General features: G+C 45.2%; 1 protein-coding gene across 2 annotated transcripts in view; it reads right to left on the bottom strand.

The window, feature by feature from the left end:
* Positions 1-23,298, bottom strand: part of SYN3 (synapsin III) — a 462,269-nt gene that overhangs the window by 46,943 nt on the left and 392,028 nt on the right. The gene's annotated exons all lie outside the window — the stretch shown is intronic.

Here is a 23,298-nt window from a genome sequence, read left to right as displayed (position 1 = left end):
CCTGATACCTACTCACCCATCAAAGCCCTAAAATCTACCTCCTCCTCCAGGAAGCCTTTCTGATCCACTCCTACTCACAGGGGTTTCTCCTTCCTCCTCTGAACTCCCACAGGGCTCTATGCCACTTGGGGTGTTTAATAGCCATTTAATTCTGAGTATGTGCTCATTCACTTAGTCCACAAATACTTACTGAGGGCCCTGTGCTAAGTACTGGAATACAATCATAAATAAGACAGATGCGAGGGACTATCTTAGTTGGGGAGGTAAAGAATAAGTAAGTGGATAGATAAAGAGGCAGTTTGATAGATTGGTAGAGAGGTAATAAACAGAGAGGAAGCAGCTAGTGTGCAGGTGCTTTGAAAGACACAAGCCAGAAAGTGACAGAAGTTGTACATATGACTGTGCACTAGGCTGAATATTTAGCGACCTCCCAAAGGTGATCAGTCAGGCCAGGTTTGCAGAATTTCATTTAATAGGATCTAGGCTCTACTATACCACACTTTTTTCCTTTTCTTACAGAAGTCACAAAATCATTAGAAAAATCAGATGAAATTCTGCAAGCAGGATTGTGAAAGCCCAAACTACTGGGTCAGGCTGATCTAGGTTCAAATCCTGGCTTAAGCACTTATAAATGCTATGACCTAGAATGAGTTCTTAAATCTTTCTGGGCTCAATTTCCTCATATGTAAATGGAGTTGATAATATCTATACCTATCCTCATAAGATTGGGAGGATTAGAAATTATATTGCTATGTCTGTCTATTCTATTAACCCAAATCTATCCATTTCTCTAATGGTTATTATGACATGCATAGAGTACTTAAAAATGCAAAGTGACCCACACATGGAAGGTATTGCTTCAAGCCTGGGTCTGGGTATCAGGCTTTCCCATTTACTAGCTATGTGACCTTGGGCAATTTCTTGTATTCCCTAAACTCTCATTTGCTCGTCTGTGAAATGGAGTTTATAATAATACACTCCTCTCAGAGTTACTACAAAAATTTTGTGAAATCAGCAATGTACACAATTTCAGCAGTGCCTGGCACAAAGCAATGGGTATAGGCTGCCTGGCATTAACTCTAAGTGCTTTTCTGGGTAATAATGTATCTGGAGATTTCATAAAATCTGAGACACACAAATAGCATTCAATCTATTTCCTTTACTTTTCTGGACCTGGTGGCTCCTGTTTTCTGGGTGTGGACGTCTCTCTGACAACCTTCTAGAAAGAGGCTTTACCAGGGGCTGTGCCGAAGGCCTGTTAGGTATAGTGATGCCATAGGGAATCTTGATCACGTGCAGATTCTGCGTTCAACCGCCCACACAGTAGGCCGTTTATTTAACTCTCCCCCTCCACATTGTGCTCTTTGAGGGAGGGTTTGAAACTTGCTGACTGTCCTGAAGGGCTTGGGCATGTCTCTCTACAACCAGACAGTGGAGGAGGATGCTGGGTGGGGGAGTCCTGCCTGGGAACGGTTAGACTCCTTGTCTGTCTGGCTCCCTTGTGAAAGATTGAGATATGAAAGGTCATCGTAAACATTTTTCAAAAACAAGAAAGAGATTTCTTTTGTGTGGGTTGGGATGTGCCTCCCTGGCAAAGGATATCACTCACTTCACCAAATTTAAAGGGTATCAGAGGATTGTGCTGAGGTTTGGCAAAACTTGAGTGTTTTTCTTCTAATTTAACAACTTCATTTAATTTGGGGGTTGGATCTGTGCAGGCTTGTCTCCCATGCAGATGGGCCTTGCATTGGGGAAAGGGGATGTAACGGGGCGATGGGAAGAATCTTCAGAAGGTGGGAAGGGGGGCAGGGTGCTGAGAACTCCGTCCTGGCTGTGCCACCTTCAGTGGCTCTACCCTTCGAATGAACAACGCAGAGCCTCAGAGTATGGAGGGACTGGAGAAGGCATCTGGTCAACTCTTTATTTTTTTAAGTCTTAAATTTTTTTAAGGATTGAATTTATTTATATTAGAGAGAGAGAGCACATGAGTAGCAAGAGGGGCAGGTAGGGGCGCCTGGGTGGTTCAGTGGGTTAAAGCCTCTGCTTTCGGCTCAGGTCATGACCCCAGGGTCCTGGGATCAAACCCGCATCATCATTGAGCTCTCTGCTCAGCAGGGAGCCTGCTTCCTTCTCTCTGCCTGCCTCTCTGCCAACTTGTGACCTCTGCCTGTCAAAAAAAAAAAAAAAAAGAGGGGCAGAGGGAAGAGACGGAGTAGACTCTTCACTGAGCAGGTAGCCTGATGCAGGGTTTGGTCCCAGGACCTTGAGATCCTGACGTGAGCTGAAGGCAGACTGACTGAACCACCCAGGCGCTCCCGGTCAACTCTTTGATTTTGCAGATGAATAGTGGGCACCTAGGGAGGAACATGTGACTTGCCCATAAGTTGCTCATAAATCAAAGACCAAGACTGGCTCCAAGTCTGTTCAGGGCCAGGGGTGCTGACTTCTCTCTACTAGTCATGTCACAGGCTCGTGTGTGTGATGCTGGTGGTCCTCAGGATGACTTAAAGGGTACACAGATGAACACTGAGTTTTAACAGCTATTTATTTCAATGTGTATTAGGAAAAGTGATCTGGCCCATAAAACTCAAAACTGTGATAGTCATATAAAACGACATTTAAAAATACATTTATTTGAATAAAGAGAGAGAGAGAATGTGTGTGGAAGGATTGTTTTTAAAATGTTGGATAAAGGGGCACCTGGGTGGCTCAGAGGGTTAAAGCCTCTGCCTTCAGTTCAGGTCATGATCCCAGGGTCCTGGGATCGAGCCCCGCATCGGGCTCTCTCCTTGGTGGGGAGCCTGCTTCCTCCTCTCTCTCTCTCTCTCTGCCTGCCTCTCTGCCTACTTGTGATCTCTCTCTGTCGAATATATAGATAAAATCTTTGAAAAAAAAAAAGAAAAATGTTGGATAAAGAACAGAACCAGTCACCTGTAGGGTTGTTATAAATCATGATCACAGTCCCCTATCTTCAGGGCTTGGTGCTGCAGGGAGAAGACCGGGAGGTCCTTTTAATTCTCCTAGAATTTGTTATTTGTAGTCTGTGTAGGAGCAAACCTCTGCTCCCGCCCCTACCTCTATATTTCCTTCTCTACTATCTCCTCCTTTCATTATATTTTCCTCTCTTAACCTTTGTCTTCTTTCTTCTGAAACCCAGAATAACCAGTGAGCAGTGAGAATGACCCGTCCTAGGCTACTCAGTGAGCTTTCCCCATCCCAGGAGCTGGGATTCCTACAAGGCCCTGGAGGCTGAGGGGGCAGAGCCTTTAGCCTTTTTCTCATCCTGTCTCCAGGAATTTCAAGTTCACACCACCTATTTATTTTCTTTCCGGAGCTGCCTAACCTGTGAAACAACTCAGCCTAAAATATTATGAGGTTCCAGTAGATAAATATGGAACCAGCATATGTAATGTACCACGACAATGGTACATTGATGGGCCTTCAGAGATCCCAAAGTCATCATAAAAAATAAAATCAAAAGACTATAAAGCCACAATGACATATCATCATCACCCAGAATCCACAGTTTATAATCACTAATTGGTTGGGTTCACGCTATGGGTTTTGACAAATGAAGAATCATATGTATCCACCATTATAGAATCATACAGAAAACTTCACTACCTTAAAAATGTTCTGTGCTCTGCCTCTTCATCCCTTCCTCACCCTAGTCCCTGATGCCACAATCTTTTTACTGTCTCTGTAGTTCTGCCTTTTACAGAATGTCAGCTAGTTGGAATCATATAATATGTAGTCTTACCAGATTGGCTACTTTCACTTAGTAATATGCACTGACGCTTCTTCCATATCTTTTCATGGCTTGATAGCTCATTTCTTTTTAGCACTGAATAAAATTCACCAATTGTAACAAATGTACCACTCTGGTGGGGGACGTTGATAGTGGGGGAAACTATCATGTGTGGGGGAAGAAGGTATAGAGGAACTCTAACGTCTGCTCTTTTTTGCTGTGAATTTAAAACTGTTCTAAAAAATAAAGTCTATTAAAAAAAAAAGACTATGAAGGGTGACCCTATTTAGATACCAGTTCTGTGCGGGGGTTAGAAGAAAATAAACGAAATCTCTCCTCTCCTAGTGTTCCTAAGAGCAGTGATCATAGGGGACTATGAGAAAATAACTCAGGGTATATTGAGTATTCCCACACATAGAGGCAGGGACTTTGATTTTTCTCTACTGAGAGAACACTGAAAGTGGCCAGAACACTGCTTGACACATGGAAGGGGCTCAATTAATATTTACTGAGTCAATTAATGAAAATAGCAGGCCCCATGATTGGGGCTCCTATCATGGTTTCTGCCTTCAAGGTCTAGCCTAGAATGCTGACAAGGTCTAGCCTAGAACATGGACTGTAAGACGCAAGATGGTACAATGAGAGAGAGCTGTGTCAGGTTCAGAGCTGGCTCAAAGGAGGGCAGAAGGACAGAAGTCATCATGCTTGAGTAAGACAGAGAATGCTTCAAAGAGGAGAAGTTGCTTTAGCCAAGTATAAAGGGATGAGTCCCAAGGGGGCGATATCTCAATGTATGATTTCAAATGTACTAGGTGTAGGTGAGTCTGGGAGGACTTGACTTAAGGAGGTGTCACCCTGCCTCTTCCTGGGGACACACTCGGATCATTTCTGACAATAAACTAGGACTTAAGTACTCCAGCTCCCTTTGCTCTCTACCCTACTCTAGCTGCCCTTCCCTGGCTCCAGTACAAAGCCTCAGGGTCTTGTGTGTCAATGTAGGTGTCTACTTTAGTGTCTATTTTGGGGTGATGGCATTCAAGGGGACTCTACCTGGAAACCCCAACTATGTATGAGCGTTGGGAACAGTGGTGTCCTGGAGCTGACTCATACTGGCTATTTTTTAATGTCCATGGGAGGATCTTGAGTGTTGCAATAAACGTTGGATTACTGTTTTGTTAAAATAAAATATTTAAAAGCTTGGTTTTAAAGCATGCAGAAAGCACACTCGAATGTTTAATATGCATTTACTTGGGCTGCCTGGGCAAGTGTGTTTTGTGGAGCCCTCCGAGTTTAAGACTTCTTCTGTGTCTTGTCTTATTTGGAAAGTCACCTGAGATTGCAGAGGCAGCTGGTAAAATGCTGGTGATTTTCTCAAAACTGTGCTCGGCAAGGACACAAAACATAGAGGTAATTTGGGCGCCGAGGCTGATACAGACCAAGTTCATCGGAAGACCTTCAGTGTTTTCTTGATAGATGTGGTGATAAATGTTTTAAATTGAAAGTTACCGAATAAAATTATAGCTAATGCAATACTACTCTTGTGTCTGTCATAATTTCAAGCTCCATGTAGGATTTCACTGGAAGAGGAGGGTTCTGATGTCTTCCAGTCAACTCATGTTACAGAAGAGAAAATTGAAGGCCCCTAGAGGGACGAGGTTGGTTCAAGTGGTGTAGCTTCTGGAAAGGAAAAAGAAGAGAGGAAGGCCTGGAAGGGAGGAAAGGATTTTCCAAGTTAGGACTCTTGGGCCTCCATCCAGCATCCTTGCAGTAGGACAAAGGAGTGTGTCCAAATCTCATTATTTCAGTGGGAAACCACATCATCATCATGATGGGCGCCCGAAACATCTGAAGTAAACCCATGCCTGCGCCTATAAGAGCCAACATGCCTTGGCCCTGCTGACCTCTCTGACCTCCTTTCACCTGACTCCTGACTCTTTCAGTTCCTAGAACTTGCAGAACCCAGGGCTGCCTCGGGGTCTTTGTACTTGTTATTCCCTCTGTCAGCAAAGCCCTTTCTGCAGATCGTCACATAGCTGGCTCCTTCTCATCTTGTCTGTTCTGTCGTCACCTCCTCATAGAGGCCTCTTTTGATCATCTGATCCAAAACAGCTCTTCCACTCTCCGGTCATACTCAATTACATCATCCTGGCTTGGTTCATGCATTTATCATGGTCTCAAATTATCTTGTATGTGCCTATGCCCCCTACACAAATATAAAGCTCTGAAAGAGTTGGTACTTGTCTCTTAGATTCACTACCATATCCTTGGCTCCTTGCACATAGTAGGTATTTGGGAGCTAATGAATAATGAATGAATAATGAATAATGAATAAATGAATGAATGGATGGTCACTGGGCACTCTTTTGACCTAGGGGAGTGTTTTTCAAATTGGACACCACGGAGAAGCTTTGAGGGCCCCATTTTTGGGAGATGGGCCCATGCAAGGAGACCAGTTGGGTGGGACTCTAGATCTTTTCCCTTCATCTTACTGGCTGCAGGGATATGATTTATATATTGAGTGTTTTCATCATCCATTGGAAAGAAGGCTTGGGGATCAAAGAACAAGGACAGGTCACTAGGGAGGAAGCCCTGGTTGGAATTTTGGGCTCTAGGCCTTCAACCTGATACTGGGGGGGTTTGTGAATGAGACATGGGGGTGATATGGAGGGATGACAGCTGGAAGAGAAGGACATGGCAGACGTATCATCTGGGGGTCCCAGGCGTGAGGATAGGGTCTTGGGGAGAGGGGTGACCTGATTCTAAGTTATCCTTCCAGCTGTCTCAGATCTTTGCCCCTGAGTCACAAACTAGTGATAGGCTTTTTGCTGAGGCCACAGCATTTTCCAGCCACAACTTTAAACATAATGTTTGCCCTTGCCCTTACCAAGAAAGCAACAGCCTTGCTCTCTGTGGCCTCATTAAATGGGATTCTATTTTCAAAGCACATTTTGAGAACATTCTTATTTGCTGTTCCAGGTTCTCAGAGAGACAGCCCAAGAGACTCCGCTGATAAAATGACTCTGGGCACGACAGAGATGGGGAGATGCTGAAATGAATAGCAGCTTTGTTTATTTGGCATTGGAACAGGCGAGAGGAGCTATATTAAAAAAGTAAATAAAGTTCCCCTTCTCTCCACAGGAAAAAAAAAACCCTTCTCTGGCCGCCCGGCCAGCCACACGATTTCCCTCGCAGAGCGGAACAAATGTGAGTAGATGGAGTTTAACTTCGGGAGAAGAAATGTAAAAAATAAAATAATTATGGGGTGGGCGTGGGATACATCTTGAGAATGAGTAAGATTAAGAAGCAACTCAGATGCCTAATTAAAGAGCCAAAAATAAAAAGCAGCAACAGACTGGGTATGGGTCTGGCGATATATATACACATCTATATATACACAGGGCTCCGAAATAATACTGGCTTCCCTTCTCAGCAGGCTTGACCCGCATTTCCTTCCCGTGTTGGAGAGAAGATAATACGGACTGGCTAGAGTGACGTTTTCTGAGCGTGCCCCATGCGCCCAGCTCAGTGCAAAGTGGCATGTGCCCACAAGCACAGATAGCATCCTTTTCCCTCTGGCCTACCTTCTCTGAGCTTCAGTGTTCCCTCCTGCAAAATGAAGATCATCGCACTGCCCGCCTCCCAGAGCTTTTGTGACAATTGCGCAGGACGCGCACAAAACCAGGGCCTGGCACCTCGCGAGGCCTGGGTGAATGGGTCGTGATTATTCTTACGGTTGTCTGTTTCCATGGGTAACTCACACTCAAAATGTTGAAAACTGGGCTTATTATCTTCCCCATTAGGCCTGTCCTTGCTGATTTCACAATCGTGTTCTCAATTTTCTTCTGTCCCAGCACCCAGTTACTCACTGAGTTCTTCTAATTCTGCTTTTCCCATATCCCTTGATGACGTCCTTATCTCATTGCTCACTGCCTTGGTTCCACCTGTTCAAACCCTAATTTCTTCTCTGCACTGCTATGGTTTCTTCCTAACGGGTTCCAGGGGGCGCTGATTTCCCCCTCTCTGCCCCCCACTCCTCTCTGTTCTCAAGAATCCTGCCTTACGAATCCAAAATGCCCATTCTTTGCTTCCAGGCCACCAGTGGCTCTCTCTCTCTTAGCTAGAAAATCAAGAGCAAATTGTAGAGTGCAACGTAAAGTACATCTAAGATCTGGCCCTGTCCCCTCCTGAGCCTCACCTACCCTTCCAGCGCTCACTCTGGCCCAGAGCTCTGGGATACTTGCTTTGCATTAATATCACCTGGGACCAAACAATGCCAGGGCCTGGGCCCTCCGCCAGCCAATCACGACAGAGTCTCTGGGGCAGGGCCCCAGGCAGGGGTATAATTTCAGAGCTTTCTGGGTGATTCTAAGGTGCTGCTAAGCCTGACAACCACTGTCCCCACCACACCTGAAAGCTTGTGATACTCTCTTGGACATTTACGCTGTGTGTGTGTGTGTGTGTGTGTGTGTGTGTGTGTGTGTGTGTCTCCTGATGCCTGGAAAGCTCTTCTCAGCCTGCAGTATGCGTCCCTATTGTTCCCTATTGTTTGAGATTTAGCTAAAGCTCCTACTTTCAGGAAATCTCCCTGGTTTCCCATGAAGATGCTTCCACTCCCTCTGACATTTCCCTCTATCATGACTTAATTAATTCCCCCCTCTGCCTTCATTCAACTTTATCTGGATTCCCTTCCTAGTACTTGGCTGGTATTTCTGCTATAAGGTTGGTATTTCTGCTATAAGGTTTGCTTCATTTGGCTTGGATTGTAGTCAGCTGTCTACATGATCTTCGATCACCTCTCTCCAGCATTCTGGCCTTATTTCCTGCCGCTTGTCACCTCAAGCACTCACTGTAGCCCCGCGGGCCCTCTGCCCATTCCTGGACCACACAGAGGCCCTGCCTCAGGGCCTTAGTATATGCTCTTCCCTCACAGTCATGGTCTTCCTCCATATGTACATAAGCTCATTCTTTCCTTCCTCCACATGTCAACTCACAGAAAGCCTTCCTTACTCATATTCCCACCATACTGTGTCTCTCATCCTGTTTCTTTTGTCCTCAGAGTCCTTCTCATAACTGACATATCACAGTTGTTTTTTGTTTATTCTTTCTTCGTCTGCCTCCCACCATTGGATGTAAGCTCCATGAGGACAGGGACTCTGTGGTGTTCATTACTGTATCTCCAGTGTCCAGAACAGTCCTTGGCATGTAGAAAGCACTCCATAAATATTTCTCAAATAAATGAATGAGTAAACATGCTGTGCTTTCCAGTGAACCAGGATTTTTTTTAAAACCATGGGTTTGAAATGGGTCATGAAATAAATTTAATTGGTCACAACAAATATTTTAGAAATGACAGACTGGAACAATACATATCAGAATGACTTGCACACAGAAAAGGCAAGTTTTATTCTTTGAAACTTATAACAATATATAATTATATGGGAATCAGCTGGCAAGACAAAAATCTAGTACTTACAGTAGTTTACTATACAAATTTTTGGAAAAGTTTTGTACTAGACCAGGAGTCGGCAAACATTTTCTGTGAAAAGTACAATGATAAAAATTTTAGGCTTTGCAGACCATAAAAACTATTCAACTCTGATGCTGAATAGTCAGAAAGCAGTGTGTTACTGTCTCTGAAAGCAGCCAGAGACAGTAACACACAGAAATGGACAGGGCTATGTTATAATAAAACTTTATTAACAAGACCAGGTCAGGGGTTGGATTTGGCTTGTGGGTGGTAGTTTGCTAAGCCTTGCTGCGGACTGTAATCTAGTGTGAGCCCATGTGTTTTGTGTACAAATTCCCTGCATTCAGAAACCATGTTCTTTTCCACCTTGGGACCTTTTTAAAAATTTATTTATTTATTTTTAAAATTTTATTTACTTTATTTTTTTAAATAAAATTTTAATTCCGGTGTAGTTAACATACAGGGTTATTTTAATTTCACCTCTGGATCTTAACCAAGAGTCCTCTATTCCAGAGTCTAGCCCACTCTTTGCACATAACAAATGTTCATAAATATTTGCCAAAATATTCAATAAACATTTACTGAGTCACCAACTCGGAACAGCTGGGCTCCAAATCTACTAGCATTTGTTGAATGACTACAAGAGCCCTTGGCCTTAAATCTTCAAAAGCCTCTGCCCCTCCTCCAATCCTTCCAAAGGCTGAGACCCAGAGCGCAAAGGGTGTCCTCTCCCTAGCTGGCTTGGGTCATATGCCAGGGGTCAGAAGGAGTGGTGGGAAGTGATGGAAACGGGGAGTCTTTGATGGACTGCTTAGGGAACTGCCCAATTATCCTGCTTATCAGTTCGCTGGTTCCTTTCCTTTGCTCTTCCCCGTAATAAATCAAAGCTCCGTCTGTTGTTCTTGAGTTCCCAGGTCACTGATTCTTTTGCCTGCATGTTTATAGAGTTACAGTGTGACCATGAGATTGAATGGAAGGGAAGGGAGGACCCTGACAAATGTCAGCTCTGCAAGGCAACACCTCAGCTCACCAGGCCCTCATGCATTGTGTAAGGTGAAGGAAGGGGCTTGCCAGGTCCTGGCGTGCTGTCCAGGGCCTGGTCTCAGCCAGGAAGAGAGGTGGAGTCGGTGGGTCCAGCTCCCACACCCAGCAGGTTTATAACCCAGCAGGGGAGGCTGACTTGGTTCAGATTGCAAGATGCCCCAGAGCAGGGGTCTGCAAACTACAGCCTGAGGGCTATTGCCAGTTTTTGTGTAGCCCATGAGTTAAGAATAGTTTTTAAATGGTTGGGAGAAAAAAAAAAAAATCAAACGACGAGTGATATTCCATGAAAATGATATGAAATTGAAATTTCAGTGTCCATAAATTAAGTTGTATTGGGACAGGGCCATACTCATTCATGTCTGTATTGTCTAGGGCTGCTTTCATCCTACAAAGCAGAATGGAGTAGATGCCATAGACCATATGGCCTGAAAGCCTAAAATATTTACCATCTGGCTCTGTGTGGAAAAAGTTTGCAGAGCCCTGACTAGCATGACTAGTTGACATGGACTAGCAGCACGGATATCACCTGGGAGTTTGTTAGCCTCGCAGGTGGACCCTCCCCCCGCCGGCCAAGGCCTAGTGAATCAGAATCTTCATTTTAGTAAGGTCTGCAAGTGATCTGTAAACAGCTGAAAATGTAGGAGTCACTTTGGTTCTAGAGGGAGTGAATCACTATCTCTTACGTATCTACAAATTTTTACAAGTGCTTTATCTCAATCAGTCAGGATGAAAACCCCACACTCACTAGGGAGCTCTACTGGGGTCATTGGACAGATAAGAAAACAAAGACTCCGAGTTAAGCGTTTGACCAAAGTAACATACATAAGTGGCTGAACTGGGATTTGAACTTCTGGGTCTATTGCATACCCCACAGCCTTAACCATGAAACTTCATAGCCCTCCTGAAAGAGAGGGCACGCCCACACTCATGGTCTGAATTTGGAGGCCCCCAACTGGTGTCCCAAGGGTGTTCAGTGGCCAACAGATATGTTTTATTTGGCTTACATGGTGTTTTGAATATTTAAAAATTAGTTGCCAATATTTTAAAAATCAGGGGAGTTCATAAGAGACCCAGAGAATTGGCTTCACATGAAAGAATCAGATGATCAGGCTGTGTGGTGTCTCGGGGCTTTGTCCCGTCGGGGCTGAGTTGCGGTTGCCCGTGTAGGCTGGCCTGGCCTCTCTGGGTCCCTACAGTTGCACCTGGCCTCCAAGTCGTTCTGGAGACTGCCCGGATGCAGTGGGCATCTGAGTTGGCACCCTCTGGGTGTGCAGAACAGCTGGGGATCACTGAGCATCTTCTTACAACGCTGAACCTGACACAGCAAGTCTGGGGACAGGCCTATGTTCTGCTTTGAAGGGGTTCCCAAGGGCCGCTGAGGCTGCCAGTCCTTCCGCGGAGCCCGCTTTGAGAAGCAAGGCTGTGGGAGCTCAGGTCTGTGTGATTTCTGGGCTACACACACTTGGTTCATCATCTGGAGCATCTCAATAAGGTGCTCTTGCTTCTGCTCCTCTATCCCTCGGGGTGGTTGGGGGTCCTTTTCAGTAGCTTCCAGCAGTCTCCTCCATCAACCCTGCTGAATCCTTTAAATACAGCCATTTTCTACGAGTGTCATGACAGGAGAAGGACTGAACAGCACTCACTGCCCCACCACATGGCCTCCTCAGCACCTTCTGGCCTCTGTTCCTGGAGGATGGGGCATTGGTGTGGAGGTTTCTGGGAACCGGAGGCCAGTAGTGGAGGCAAGAGAACGAGGTCTGCCAATAGCGTCTCATTGGTCCGGAGGCTTAGTAGAGACTGCTGAGAACCGTGTTTAAGACATCTGTTCACCCTGCCCCAAACATGCACACATACACACACATGAGCAACATGCACACACGTGTGCACACATGTGTGCATACAAACATGCACACGCTCCAAAACGTAGTAAGCTCTCTGCTTACCTCTTTCCCTGGTTTTCCCTCACAAACAACCCTGCTGCTGCCCCCCGTAAGCAGTGGAGCCCGCTGACCCTGAATGGACCGACTTCCAAGAAGGCAGAGATGTGACTCGTTTCCCTTCCAGGAAAATCGAAGGGAGGCTGCCCAGGGCCGGAGCCTCAGTGAGCCTCAGTGAGGCAGGCAGCCACTGCTTGCTTCCAGACATTTCTCCTTTTTCCTGCCAACAGTAAGAAAGGGCTGCACCTGCACATTTTGGCTGAGGATGACCTCCATGAACATGCAGGCTGTGCTCCCCATGGACCAGTCTGGAGGCGGCCCTCCCCTTGGCACGGGTGCCAGCACCAGTGGAAAGAGCATGCAGCCTTCCCGGCATGCTGTGTGCAACCTTGGGCAAATCACTGTGCCTCCTTGATCTCTGCTTGCCTCATCTGAAAAATGGCCACCATGGTAGCACTATCCACCTTAAAGGACAGCCAGAGCTTGACCAGGCCTCCGTTGTGGATGTGACTGTCTAAGTCTGGGAGAAAGGCAAGGAGCCAGTAATCAGATTGTAAACTACATGCAGCATTTCCCACCTCAACAGGTGACACACGCACCTTCCTCTTTCTGAGGGACTTCTAAGGGGATGATGGCCCAGGCCTTTGTTATATACAATACCAAGATGGGCCCAATAGACATCACCAGGGAAACAGAGAAGAGAGAGAGAAAAAAGGAAATCTTACTGTTTTTCAATGTCTGTCTGTTCGAAAACATTCTGCTCTTCGTGGAAGAATTGTGTGGTGAGTGCACAAAAGCAGGTAATTGATTCTTTCCAGATCAGTCTGTTCCTGGGCTTCTGTTCCTCTTGACAAAATGTGTCTTGTGGGACGTGGGGGTGCACACGGTCCTTGAAACCCTGTGCCAGGAGGAAGGGTTTTCTTTTTCTCCTTCTCATTGTCTTGCAACAGTGTCCTCAGTCTTGGCTTCGGGCCCAGGGTGAGATCAGTCCACCAGCCAAGAGCAGTTCATATGAAAAGGTCAGTGCTGGTCTCCAAGGTACTGACATGTTTTTTTGGGTGGGCCCTGTGAAATTCTTTACAAATCAACTCTCCAATGAAGTTGGCGGGTCGCCTTATCAAGGGAAGAGATGATTCCACCAGCACGTTCCCACGTGCTCCACGCAGCCTAAAGCAAAGGGTGGAAGGACCTGCTGACCTTGATTCGAATCCTGCTTCCAGCACTTACCCGTGACCTTGGGCAAAACAACTCTTGGAACCTCTGCAAAGCTGGGATTAGAGATGTTGAAGGCATGTGTATCCTGGCTCAGGTGTTCAGAATTGCTAATATCCTCTCTCTCTTCCTTATTCCTCCTCCTGTCTCTGCTTTGAGTGACCCCAGAGAAGTCGAGTAATTTGCTTAAGGTTATAACGCTGGCAAACGGCAGAGTCAAGATGAGAACGCAAGAAGGTCTAAGTTCAAAGCCCATATTGTCCCTCACTTACCTCCCCCCCCCACACTTACTTTTAACACTTTTACTCACTACTCTTCTGAGCAATCAGGTGCGGAAAATCATGACACACAGCGCTTATGTGTTTAAATGCCCAGGTGGATACTGCTGGCTTCTGAGGTGCGGGGCTGACAAGGAGGATCCAGGTCTCCCGAACCCAGGCCAACCAAGAGCAATGCAAGGACGTGAGAATCGGCAGAGGAAGTGCCGCCATTAGAGATCTAAACCTGAAGCCGTCCTAAGAAAAATGAGTGGATGGTCCAGGTGACTTTATCTTAAATATGACAAACATCAGGGTAGATAGTCATAAAATGGCTGTTTTAGTTTGCTTCTATTTATGCTTAGAATTTTGGCATTTTGGCATCCAAAGGAAGAAAGAGACCTTTAGGACTTTATAGAACATGTAGTGTGTGTGCATGTGTGTGTGATGTACACACATATGTACAAATACCCCCCACACAAGCACACATGGGCACACAGAGTTGAACCTTACTATCTGCGGTAGTTATGTTCTATAACATTGCAGCCAATACCGATTTAGTGAATACCGAACTATTGCTCCTAAGGGAAATACAGGGTTTCTGGAAGCCTCTGGTCACAGACATTTCCATCAACTGATCAATACATAACCTTGTTTTATGTGTGATTCCGTTTCAAGCCATCTTATTGAATATATATTGTTGATTCATTAACATCGAACTAGTAGCCAAAAGCACTGTAACTCATGCCTGAACAAAGCTTATCTAACACTTTTTTTTTTCCCTGTAAGGAACATCACAGCCTTCTTGCACTTAGGATATCTTGTACTAACAGCACTTCAGCTTCACACTTGTATGTGGGGCGGCATTTTAAACAACAAAATCCCCACGAGAAAGTGCAAAAATGTGTAGTGTGGCTCTACACAGAAGCCACACGGAAGAAAAGGACACTTGTTTATAGTATGAGAGCTGAAACAAGGCGGAACGTTGCCTTGCTGGAACACAGCCGGGACCGTGCCCATTATTGGCTGCTCTGCGTATGTCTCTGAATGAGCGCGAAAGTGCTGTTTAAGAGTCAATTTGGGGATTACAAATTACAAATAAATTTTAGTGAATAGCTGAATTTGTACACATGGAATCCACGAATAATGAGAATGGGTGGTTTATACTGTGCTTGTAGAAAGGACAACCTCAGGCCAGAGGCTCTGAGAAGGAGAACACAGTGCTCAAAATTTTCACTAACATGTAAAGGACTGATAGATCCTCCACTAAGGGTCCATTTTGCTCAGAGAAGCAGAGAATATGTGAAGCCGGTGGTCATCTCAAGGGAGTGGTGGGGTAGGTGAGAGAGGACATGAGGGGAGGGAGGAGTTAAGAGGGAGGGTGGTGGGTTGGGTTAGGGTCCCTCCCTGTCCTACTTCACAGTCTGGCAGGGACCTTGAAAGCTGCTCCCCTGGGACACCTTGCTGGCTTGCTCCCTCCCCTGCTCTCACCCAACTTGGCTTCTGCTGAACTCTCTGGCAGTCTCCCAGGTGCTGGGGAACCTTCTGGTTTCTTCATGGCTCCCCTGGGTTCCATTTGTCCATTTGCTCATTCCTCGTCCTCCCTCCTCCACTACCGTGTTCTTGGGTCATAACTCCTACTTAAAGAGCAGATGGTGCTGGGAAAATCTCGCTTAATGAGTCAGGCCAAGAGATGATACCTGAGTCCAGGTTGCTCAGAGCTGATGACAGAAGCAGCCCTGACCCAGTGGGGTGTGCAAGATGCCTGGGCTGCTGGAAATATGGAGTTGAGGAGCATGCCACCTTGATGCTCCAGAGCAGATGCAGGGATACCTGAACCCCGTCACTCACTACTCCAGGCTTAGGACAGCAGCCCCTGTGCATGCAGGGCAAGTGTTAGGATGTCCAGGTCTGGGCTTATCAGCCTGTGATCACGTCAGTGTCCTTCACCTCTGTGAGCTCAGACACTGGAACTAGACTCTCTGGGGTCGGACACCAACTCCACCACCTACTCCCTGTGCCTCAGTTTCCTCATCTGTAAAGGGGGGTAGTTACAGGGTAGTTATAAAGATTGCATTCAATGAGTGAATGTATTTCAAACACTTAGAACAGTGCCTGCACAGAGTAAACTATTTAAAAAAATTTTTTATTATTATTTTATTAAAATATTATTTATTTATTTACAGATTGAGAGAGAGAAAGAGAGAGCGTGAGAGGGAACACAGCAGGGGGAGTGGGAGAGGGAGAAGCAGGCTTCGTGCTGAGCAGGGAGCCTGATATGGGGCTCGATTCCAGGACCCTGGGATCATGATCTGAGCCGAAGCAGGCGCTCAACTGGCTGAGCCATCAGGCACCCCCAGAGTAAACTCTATTAAGCATTAGGTTTTGTTATTATTGTGGTTATTATGTTTTATTATTATTACTTCTCTTATCTCTAAAGTATGGGTTGGAGTAAGATAATTTCAAAGGTCTTTTCTTTCCCTTTCTGCTCTGTTATTGGGGATGCTCTCTCGATGTGTGGCCTCGGGCAAAACCTTCTCCTCTCTGGGGCCTCACGTTCTTATCTTCTAGATGAGGTGCCAGGACTCAAGCCCTGAGAGTCTGTGAATCTATGAAATAAGGATAAGGCACCTCCCAGGGTGGAGTTAACTTGTTATTTTGTCCTCTCCTGGGGATGTTGCCCAGACAAGCAGTTAAGTAATCAGAATAACAGTTTACATTTGTAGTGGGTTTTTAAAGTTCCCATTCACTGAGTGTTTACCAGGCACTCTCCCAAGGCTCAAGTTATTTATTCTATCTTCATTACAACCCTAGGAGGGCGATATTGTCCCCATTTGGAGATGAGAAAATTGAGGCACAGAATAACATCTCCAAGGACACACAGCCAGGAAATGGTCAACCTAGACCCCAACCCCAAAACCTTAATTCTGATACCATAAACATTAACCACCCCCCACCCCAACTGGCAATTGGCCTTGAACTTGACTTCTAATCCTCTGATAGTAACATGATATTGTGCCATTCCTTTTAATGGACTGCTCGTACTATTGAAAATAACCACAGATTCTCATCATTGAAAGATATATAGAAGTTTCCCCAGGGTTTCTTAACCTTTGGAAGGGTTACAGACCCCTGTGAGAAGCTGAAAGAAGTTATGGACCCTTTCCCACCCAGAAAGTTTATATCATACCTGCACATAAACACACACACACACCCCTCCCAAAAACATATACACAGATCTGTCCCAGTTTCGGGGGTTTCAAACATCTCAGGCTAAGAGCTCATGCAATGCTTAAATTGTCCTGAAACTTTCCAGTAAGTATGCATCTTTGCTCCAAATCTGTATTGATGAGAACTTCTTCCCTAAATGACCATCTATTCCATTAATGTTCCCGTCCAACTGTTAGAAATTTGCTCCATTGACATATTGACATTTGTTCATGTCCTCCTAACTTTGGTCCCAGCTCTGCCTGCTAGATATTATTTCAAGTCCCACCACATCTGCCCATGACGATTCTCTACATTTCTGCAGAGGCTGCTGACATCATCCCTAGCAGATGCCTCTTTCCTTCACTGGTCAGTTAACCTTCCCTGGGACACACTGATTTGTCAATGGCTGTCTCAAACACCCAGAATGGATGTATATCCCAGAACCCAAAACAATCTTCTGGCCACAGACTGACCAGGGCAGCGCAGGAGTCTCACTGTATTCTGGACATCAGATCTCCATGAATATATCCTAAGAGCGGATTCCATTTTTTAAACCTTATTTTACTTTGAACTATAACACATATAGAGAGAATTACATAGTCCAAAAAGAACAGTCCAACGAGCTATCACAAAGCAAACATCCACATGCAGAACTAGAACTTTGCTCACTCCCGCCTTCTCCCCACGATCACTCCTTTGTCCTCTACAAAGGCAACTTCCACTCTTTTATGGTAATAACGTTCTTGTTTTCCTTAAACGTTGTATCATCTAAATGCGTATCCCATTTCAAGCTATGGTTTTGTTTCCCTGGTTTTTGAGTTTTATGTAAATGGAATCATTAAAATAGGGATTCTTTTGTATGTGACTTGTTTCACTCAATGAAATACGTGTATGAGAGGCGTGCATATTGTTACATATAACTGTAGTTTGTTCATTCTCATTGCTGGAAGTTTCCCACTTGTCTGAATATACTGTACTTTATTTATCTAATCTATTATTAATGGATACGTGGGCGGAGCCCGGGTTCTGACAATTATGAATGAGCTGCTATAAAAACACTGGTAAGCACACGCATGCATTTAGGCTGGCTAGCCCTAACAGAACTTTTGTGCAACCTCTCAGTGGATAATATCAACCCGTCTTCCAAAGCAGTTTTATCGATTCACACTTTTAGTAGTTGTGTGTGTGAGTTCCAATTCTTCCATGTCCTTGCCAACGCTTAGCGTTATTCATCTTTTTAATTTTAGCTCTTTCGGTGGTTACAGAGTGGCATCTTGTTGTGGTTTTAATTTGCATTTCCCTAATGACTAATGTGGGTGAGCCCATTTTCATCTATTTATTGCATATTTATGGATGAGTGGTTTTGGCAACTCCTTACTCATCTGACTCATCCTGAGGTTACAGCCAAATGGAATATAGTCTCTGACAGATGATGCTGTTTAGTCATATCTCCTTTATTGACTTCAAGTTTGCATTTTAGGTCCCCAGAGCATGTCTGAACATTCTTCAAGTAATCTCTACACACGTTGTGGAGCTCGAACTCATGACCCCGAGATCAAGAGTTGTGTGCTCCATTATCTGAGCCAGCCGAGTGCCCCTGAATATTCTTAATACTCATGACAGCTAGTATTTATTGAGAGTCCACCATGTTCCAGGCACTGGATGCTTGACATGCATCATGTCTCTTAATCCTCACAACCAATTTATGAGGTTGCTACTGTGATTATCTGCTTGTACATATGAAGAAACCGAGGGGGTAGGCTACATAACTTACTTGCTAGATTCAAATCAACATCCTTAGCCACTATAACACACTGGCTCCCAAAGATGGAAACATTTGACTACATTAAAAAAAAACCTTAGGGCACCTGGGTGGCTCAGTGGGTTGAGCCGCTGCCTTCGGCTCAGGTCATGATGTCAGGGTCCTGGGATCGAGTCCCACATCGGGCTCTCTGCTCTCTGCTTGGCAGGGAGCCTGCTTCCCCCTCTCTTTCTCTCTGCCTCCCTCTCTGCCTACTTGTGATCTCTCTCTCTCTCGCTGTCAAATAAATAAAATCTTAAAAAAAACCTTAAAAATGCTTAAAAACTAAATAATAAAATGGACATGTAACTGTCAAATTGAGAAAAAGAGTTGCAAAGTAAGACAAGGGTTTGATGTGCTTAATATGGAAAGAGTTCTTACAAACTAATAAAAGGACACAAATTGGGGTGCCTGGGTGGCTCAGTGGTTTAAACCTCTGCCTTCGGCTCAGGTCATGATCTCAGGGTCCTGGGATCGAGCCCTGCATCGGGCTCTCTGCTCAGTGAGGAGCCTGTTTCTCCCTCTCTCTCTGCCTGCCTCTCTGCCTACTTGTGGCCTCTCTCTCTGTCAAATAAATAAATAAAATATTAAAAAAAAATAAGAAAAAATAAAAGGACACAATAAAAAAATGGACAAGGTTTCTGTGGTCAGCTAAGTCTGGGGAATTCAGCACATCTTTCATGTTATTTTTCCCCAACAGTGTATCTAAAAAAATTCATGACTCTTTAGTTCCACTCTAAAAACTTACTTTAGAAAGGGAATCCTCTTACACTGTTGGTGGGAATGTAAGCTGGTATAGCTACTCTGGAAAACAGTATGGAGGTTCCTAAAAAGTTGAAAATAGAGCTATCCTACGAACCAAGAATTGCACTACAAGGTATTTACCCCAAAGATTAAAATGTAGTGATTTGAAGGGACACCTGTCTCCTAACGTTTGTAGCAGCAATGTCCACAATAGCCAAACTATGGAAAGAGCCCAAATGTCCATCGACAGATGAATGGATAAAGGAGATGTGGTATATATACATATACAATGGAATACAGAAAAAAAAAGAAATCTTGTTATTTCAAAGACATGGATGGAACCAGAGGGTATTATGCTAAGTGATATAAGTCAATCAGAGAAAGACAATTATCATATGATCTTATACCTTTGTGGAATTTAAAAAACAAAACAGAGGATCATAGAGAAGGGAGGGAAAAATAAAACAAGATGAAATCAGAGAGAGACAAACCATATTAGACTCTTAATCATAGGAAACAAACTGAGGGTTGCTGTGTGTGTGGATGGGGTAACAGGGGGATGGGGATTAAGGAGGACATGTGATGTAATGAGCACTTGGTGTTATATAAGACCGATGAATCACTGAGCTCTACCTCTGAAACTAATAATACCCTATATATTAATTAATTGAATGTAAATAAAAAAGATATTAAAAAGAATAAAATAAAAACTTACACAGCATTTTCCAAACCTATTGGACCAACATAGGCTTTAGTATCTGAATAACTACAATTCTTTGAACAGACTTTGAAGCCTGTTGAACTCTATATATAACCACTGCTTCCTCTGGTTTCTGGACTGGTAAGAGTTTCAACAAAGGAAATGAAATTAGTTTTGTCCCCGGTTTCTCAACCTAGACACTATTGACATTTTGGGCTGTGTAATTCTTTGTTGAGGGATTGGCTCCGGCACTGTGGGCTGTTCCCAGCAGCATCCCTGGTCTCCACTCAGTAGATGCCAGATGCCAGTAGGACCAACCCCACCCCAGTTGTGATAACCAAATTTGCCCCGTGGAGGCAGAATTCTCCTCCCCGCCATGAGAACCATTGGTCTAGCCTGACTGATTTCTAAACAACCCATGATCCTCCACATGATAACCTCCTACCCAAGTGCCCCCAAACTGCATAGCGTCTCACTATATTTTGATTTCTGTGTCTTGTGACAACCTCTATTCTTTGTTAAGAGAGTATCAGCACATCTCTTTGGTTCTTTGGATCTTTCTTGTTTGCTAGAACTCCTTCTACCTCTAGGCACAACAAACCATGCACAGTTCCCCAGACATGGAACTCTTTCCACTCTTTTATCTCTAGGTGGAATTAAGCTCTTTTCTTCAATCCCCATGCTCACTGTACACCCTCCTATTAGACCCGAGACATACATTATACCTATTTATGTGCCTGTCTCCCCAATTCCTTGACAGCAGAAACTGGGTCCTATTTATCTTCTGGTTCTCAGCACCATGTAGGGACTAATCAATATATACAAACAAAGGAGCAAAATATAATCGATGATGGCAGTGGGGACCTACATAGATTTCCACCAACACTGAGCCCATTGGCAACCTCTTCACCAGTTTCCTCCTAGGAATGTTCTCTTTTCTGGTCTCCAGGAAGACCTTCTTCCTTCTTGAGAGAAGTAGAAATACCACAGAAGGACCAATTTTGTTTTTCTCCCTCTCAGACATGAATATGACATCATCTGCTCAGTCGGCATGCCCAGGCCATTCCCGATAGTTTTCTCATCGCATACTGAAGGAGAAGAGCCCTTTTCCCTTGATGTCAGAGTTTCTGCAAACCCCAGTTTATTCTACCCAGTGACACTTTTTATCCTTGGGTATGTGTCCTCCTTTCCATGGAGGAGTCACTGTTCGGCCTGAGTTTCTCAGAGCATCCCCTCCTCTGAGCATTGCTTCAGTCTCTCTAAGTATCTCCTGTCTGGGATCATTTGAAGCTTGAGATACAGAATTTAATTCTTGGGAACACTTTATCAGAGTTGTCCAAGATGGTGGCAGTGGGCGGAAAAAAAAAGGAAGGGTTTGAGCGAGTGAAAAGACCTGACAACCTATTAGACATAGAATGGGGAGCTGACTCCCAGATTTTTGCTTTGAGACAATGGAGGGGCTGGAGGTTCCTGCTGCAGAGACAGCCACAGGAGAAGGCGGATGAGGAGGAAGGCGAGGAGGGGGAGCAGGCTATCTGGGACTGTTAGAGTCTGAGGTTTCCATGGGAGACCAGGGGGACATGTAGAGGAGGGAACTGGATATAAGAGCTGAGGCTCTGGATGAGAAATCCAACCCGGGGACTATTGGCACGCAGGTGACCTTAGGAGCCGAGAGCGCAGATAAGTGCACATTAAAGATGGTGCAGCAAGAAAAGAACACGAAGGAGACTGTGAAGGACTGGTGGAGACAGGAGAGCCAGGAGAGGAGCATGAGTCAAAGGCCACTGGGGAAGGAGTTTTGGGCAGAAGGGAAGACCAACAGCTTTAAGAGATACAGGAAGGTCAGCTCCCATGAGGACGGTAAAGTGCTTGCTGACTCAGCAGCAGAGGGTCACTGAGGACTAAGGCAAGGGCAGAGCCCCAGGGGCAGAGGTGCAGAAGGGCTTGTGGGGAGGGGCCGCAGGTGCATAGACACAGCAACATGTCTAAAGAGGGAGTCCCTCACCCATCTGCTCACCCAACAAGCCGAGGGGCTACTGGCCCCCAGGGATATGGCAGTGGACAAATAGGCAAGACCCCTGACCTCACAGTGTGCCCTTTCAGAAAGATGAAGTATTTTAGAGGGAGGGTTTCTTTTAAAGACGGTTGTTAGAATCATCACCCCTTGACAGAGAAGGCCAAGAGAGGTCAGATGGCAATTTGTTCAAGTTCACATGAATGTCAGAGCTGTGGGTCGTGCCCTGACCCGTCTGGCCCTTTGCCGCCTGAAGGGGATGAAGTTTAGGTGGGAACAGATGACATAGAAGGTATAAGAGGGTGGGGGAAGAATAAAGGTGCCAGGTGCAGGCTTATTTATGAGGGGGCTGGGCCTACTCCAGATCAAGGTTTCTATTTATTTGAGCCAGAGGTTTGAGAGGAGATTTCTGGTGGCCCCCACATTTCTCCACACTCCCACCCATCTTATTTAGGAGTAAATCTCCCTTTTCTGTGGGCATCCTGGTCTACACGGTTCGACTGGGGCTGTACTCATCCCCACATGTGCTGGTTAGGGGATGGGCCCAGGAACCCGAGCAAGGCTGACCAGCCTTCCACTGTGGGGTTAATATAGAGATGCTGGAAAGAGCCACGGTCTTTCTTCCTCTGTGACAATGAGCTTGGGGACCAGGTTAGGTCCCCAAGCCATCTTGACTATCTGAAGAAAACACCGGCAGAGATAAACGAGGTCAAGAAATACAGGAGACCGAGCTCTGATAGCATTGCTTGGCCTCCTGGAGCCAGCTCTGCGCAGACCTATCAAGAACTCTCCCAGACTTCTCGGTGGCTTGAACAATGGATTCTCTTTCGCTTCCTGATTTGAGTTGCATTTCCACACTTGCAGCTGAAAGGACCTGACCAATTATGACAACTATGTCAGCTGTGACTGTGTAACATACATGATTTACTCTTGCAGAAGCTATCTGACTCCAGGGCCTTCCTCCACAGAGCCTTATGTGTTCACCTCCTTCTAGGTCCTGGCCCTGCAGGTGTGGCAGGGAAGTAAGACTAGAGTTTAGAGAGCCACCGTGGAAACGAGGATGGGAACAAAAGAATCAGCGTCTAGAAAATGATTTACATTTGTTGCTCTGAATCCACAATCATAGGAAACAATTAGCTAGCAACTCCAGGCAGGATTCAGTGG

Source organism: Meles meles, chromosome 7 (genome assembly GCF_922984935.1).
Source record: "Meles meles chromosome 7, mMelMel3.1 paternal haplotype, whole genome shotgun sequence".
Taxonomy (NCBI): domain Eukaryota; kingdom Metazoa; phylum Chordata; class Mammalia; order Carnivora; family Mustelidae; genus Meles; species Meles meles.
This window is presented reverse-complemented; position numbering and strand designations above follow the sequence as displayed.